Source organism: Aegilops tauschii, chromosome 5 (genome assembly GCF_002575655.3).
Source record: "Aegilops tauschii subsp. strangulata cultivar AL8/78 chromosome 5, Aet v6.0, whole genome shotgun sequence".
Taxonomy (NCBI): Eukaryota; Viridiplantae; Streptophyta; class Magnoliopsida; order Poales; family Poaceae; genus Aegilops; species Aegilops tauschii.
Genome location: NC_053039.3, coordinates 255,301,430 through 255,306,157, shown reverse-complemented (window position 1 = coordinate 255,306,157; position 4,728 = coordinate 255,301,430).

Sequence of the window (4,728 nt, the reverse complement as noted above, 5' to 3'; positions counted from 1 at the left end):
ATCTTCCAAACAACGTTACGGATGCCATCCAGCACTTTGACCAATTGGAGGGTCATGAGGTGGAGAAGGCATTCTGGGGGCAGTTACCAGGGTCTCCGTCGTTGCAGCTGGTGGAGTTATTCCGCATGGCGTGACCGGTGCTCCAAGACCTCTACGTAGTACTGTGTCCCGCCGAAGCCCTGCCGACCAGCTTCTTCGGCCTCTTGGCTCGCCTGCGAGACATTATCCCACGCGTTAATAGCTGGAGGAGGAGCGCGGAGGGCGTACGCCTGTGTGAAGACGCACTTTCAGAAGGTTGATGCCATGACCGTTGCTACGGGGCTCCCCGAAGGGAAGCCACGCATCGCGGAGCAGTTCTTTGTCGAGGTGGAGGAGGGAGCTCGGGTTACCGAGGCCATGTGTCCAAAGGACACTTTGTATGTTTAGCTAGCACTTCGGGATGCTGAAGTTTTGAGATGTACAAAACTTATCATTTGCTTGAATGAGTATGGCTTTAAATTCCCTCATATAATTGTGCTTTTTAATTAATTTTCTTCCTATGTGACCGTGTTAAACAGAAAGTGGCCAGTCGTCGGCTTCTGCCCTAGTGTAGAATATACAAAGGGTGTTCCTTGAGGCATCTTTGACCCTTAGCCGACGTCTCGGTACCCGGAGGCGGTCTGTGCTCTTAGGAACTAGGCAATCAGACTATAACAGCTTTGTAACTTTCACTTAGTCATAGGAGTTTGACTGTGGGGGCTGATGACGAGCCCCTGATATGGGAAGTGGTCGGCTTAGCAAGCTGAGGTCTACGCCATGACATACTTCGGCTAAAAAGAAAGACCTTCGTTCGACATGGGTGATCTCTATCGTCACATCGCTTAATGCGGTCTTCGGATGGCCGACGAGTTTGCGCTTACCTAGATAGCCAGTTTTTGGCTTTCTCCACTGAGACGCGCTGCCAATTAACCTGGCGTGGTTGACCTAGCAGGCCTGTACGGCCCATCTTCAACGACAAGGCATTCAAGACCCTCGCGAGGCAGATAGCACAAGACCTCCTCAGGAGTGGCCTCGCCAGGCAGGCTCACGAGGGGCGGAGAGATCAAGGCAAGGCAAACCTCGCGAGGTCCTCGTGATGTGAGCCATGACGATCGAGACCAGGCGGGCGCCAGGCGGGTGCCAGCGCGTGCAGCGTCCTTGTTTCTTCTTTGGCGCTAAGGGGGAAAGCGCAGGCGCGGAGTACCGAGGCATCAAGCAAAGGTTTCCATATCGGTGCAACGAGACCAAGACCAGCAGGACGGCAAGACGGAGGTCACCATGGAGCCCAAGACGGCGTCACCACCAGAGCCTTTTGCAGGCGAAGACCGCTTTTGTCAGGATAAGTTGTACTAGCTGTCCACTTTCAAATTGGCCGTTGTTGGCTCCCTTCCCGCTCAATATTTGGGAAGAGGACCAGGGCCTTCATAAGTAGAACTACCCACCACAGTAGGGGGCAACTCATTCAGAGGCATCTCACCCACACAAGTTCGTCAAGCACAAGAACACCTCAACCTCAGGAGGCTGTTCTTCCCCTTGTACTGTTCATCATCAGCCCAAGAGGCAATTCACCACCACCACACTGGAGTAGGGTATTACACCACAACGGTGGCCCGAACCAGTATAAATCTTGTGTCTTTGTCTGGTGAGTTCGTCGAGTTCATCCGTGAGATCTTAGAGAGCTAGGGCGTGGATCGGTAGGGAGGAGATCTTCGCGCGCACCCCAGTGTTTGAACCTCGAGGGTTTTGCCGGAACCCGTGATCTGACATTTGGCACGCCAGGTAGGGGTGCGCTGAAGCTTCCTTCCATCGCTCCGCGCCCCATTGCTCCGTCGTCTCCATGGCGGACGCTCGCCGTGCTCGTGCCGAGCGCTGGGCTGCCCTCGCCGCCCGCGTCGCTCAGACGGCTCCCGTCGGCGGGCCACCTCGTCATTCCCCATCACCCGTCGCCAACGCCGCCACCGGCCCGGCGGGGAATGAGCAGCAAGCATCCTCGCTGCACCCCTCGGTGCGGCGGGATGGCCGCACCGCCACTCCATCACTGACCCCGGCCGGTTCTTCGTCCCATGCACGTCGTGCTCCCATGGACGCGCGGGCCGCGCTCCTCATGGCGCACGAGCTCCTGCGCTACCGCCCGGTCAACGACCTCTATGAGGACTGGCTGGACCGTATCGCCGAGCTCGTCTGCGCCGCAGGGGGCTCCCCGGCGCCGTCCCCCTCTCTGCCTCGCCCTCCGCCAGCCACGGGCGATGTGGCTCGCGGAGCGCCTCCACCACCTCTGCATCAAGACGGCGCCCTGGGGCCAATACGCGCGGCTCCATGAAGCGACCCACCGTGTCCAGCGCCTGCGCGTGAAGAGAGAAGTTGTCAAGAAGTCCCTCCACCGCAAGAAAATGCTCCGCCGCTCCTCGCACCACCGCGCCAGGACCGGCTGCTGCGGCAAAACCACGCGCCACCTGTAGCGGCAGGGCGCGGACCCCATCAAGACCAAGCTCCATCCCCAAGGCGGGCCCCGGTGACCACAGCCGATTGCCGCGCTTTCACCCCCGAGCTGCGTAGCATTGCCTGGCCGGGCAAGTTCAAGCCGGATCTGCCTCCTCGCTACGACGGCACCCCCGACCCTGCGGAGTTCTTGCAGCTCTACGAGCTGAGCATCAAAGCGGCCAATGGCGACGAGAAAGTCATGGAAAACTGGTTTCCCATGGCTCTCAAGGATGGCGCCCGCTCCTAGCTCCTGAACCTGCCACCGGGCTCGATCTCCTCTTGGACGAGATGCGCAACCGCTTCGTCGCCAACTTCTAGGGCACTCGCGACCGCTCGCCGGCTGCGGGTGACCTGCGCCGTGTCAAGCAGCAACCAGGAGAGACCCTCCAGAAGTACATCCAGCGCTTCAACAACGTCCACCTCAAGATCCCCAAGGTGATAGACGAGGTCATCATCTCTGCGTTCTCTGATGGCATCTGTGACGTCAAGATGAAGGAAGAGCTCGCTATCCACGAGGAGTTGTGCACGTCCCTGGAGTTGTTCAACCTGACGACAAAGTGCGCAAGAGCTGAGGAGGGGCGCCTCTCCCTCCTCGAGCTCCCAGCTGCAGACCCGGAGGAGAAGAAAGCCAAGGCCAAGGACGTGAAGCGCAAGGGAGCAGTCGTGCTCGCAGCGGAACCAGACACCAAGCAGGGCAGAGACCAACCGGAGTCATCCAAGAGCAGCCGTCCGTTCTGTGCCTTCCACAACCTGAACACCCACAACACCAGCGACTGTCAAGAGCTCAGAGCCATTCGCGAAGGACGCTTCGGTCGATGCTCCGAGCGTGGCGACCGGGGCTACGGCCGAGGAGGAGGACGTGGTGGCGAACGCTGGGACGACCGTGGCCCACGCCAGGAGTGGCGCGATCGGCCTCGTGAGGACCGCTGGCAGGACCAGCCTCGCGAGGGCGCCTGGAGGGATCAGCCTCGTGAGGATCGTCCTCAAAGCTATGCTGGACTCCCTCCGCTGCCACCACCGCCAAGAAGGAATGACGAACACCACCAGGACGAGGGGGCTGGGGGCTTCCAGGAACCGCGTGCTATCGCCTGCATCTTGGGCGGAGCCCAGGCCCCAGCCTCGCAGCGTATCTTCAAGCAGTTTGCTCGTGAAGTGAATGCAGTCCTCCCCAAGCTCGAGGCCACACGCCCGCTCAGATGGTCCCAGTGCCCCATCACGTTCAACTCGGCAGATCATCTTAAGTGCACAGCTACCGCTGGTGCCCTTCCGATGCTTTGCTCCCCAGTCATCAGCATCGTGCAAGTTACCAAGACCCTCATTGACGGCGGCGCAGGGCTCAACGTCCTGTCCGTTGACACGTTCGACAACCTCCAAGTGCCATATGACCAGCTTCAGCCTACCAAGCCTTTCTCAGGAGTGACCGACGGTTCCACCACGCCGATAGGGCAGGTCCGCCTCCCCGTCACCTTCGGAGAATGCAAGAACTACCGCATCAAGCTCATCGACTTCGACATCGCGCACATCATCTGCCGTACAATGCCATCCTCGGGTATCCAGCCCTGGCCAAGTTCATGGCGGTGACCCATCACGGCTACAATGTCCTCAAGATGCCGGGAAGGGGCGGGATCATCATGATCCCATGTGAAGAAAGATATGCGGTGTGCTCCCTCGAGCGTGCCTTCCAAGCTACAGCAATCGACGACCCCGACAGCAAGGGCGAGGGCCCTTCTGAGGTCATCCCCAAGAAGAAGAAGCAGCTGCGTCGTGCAGGACCTCAGGTGGGTGGCATCGCAGCTGGAGCCTCGTCAGGATCAGCGCCCGCTCCAGGCGCGCCTCCTTCCATCGCATAGGAAGGCGCACCCGGCGCCCTTCTCGGGCAGGGCTAGGGGGCTTTCTTATGGAGGGCCTCAGACCTTGCTCGCATCACAACAGAGGCGCTCGGGCACCACTTGGAAGCGTGCTTCACAGCATGTTTCCCTCAGGAGGGCACAGGGCAAGGGTTGCCCACCATTCAGGAGTTCATCACCAAGACCACCCAGGAATTGCAAGACGCAAGGGCCATGCGCGGGGACGCCGCTCACGAGGCGCACCTTCCCATCTAGGCGAGGATGCCGGGCTGCACGTCTGCATCGACGTTCCAGGGCTCAATAGGGCCGCTTCTCAGGAGCTTTTCTGGCCTTCATGCGTGGGACGCTGCGAGGGCCCACCGCACAGCTACGTTCGCATGCC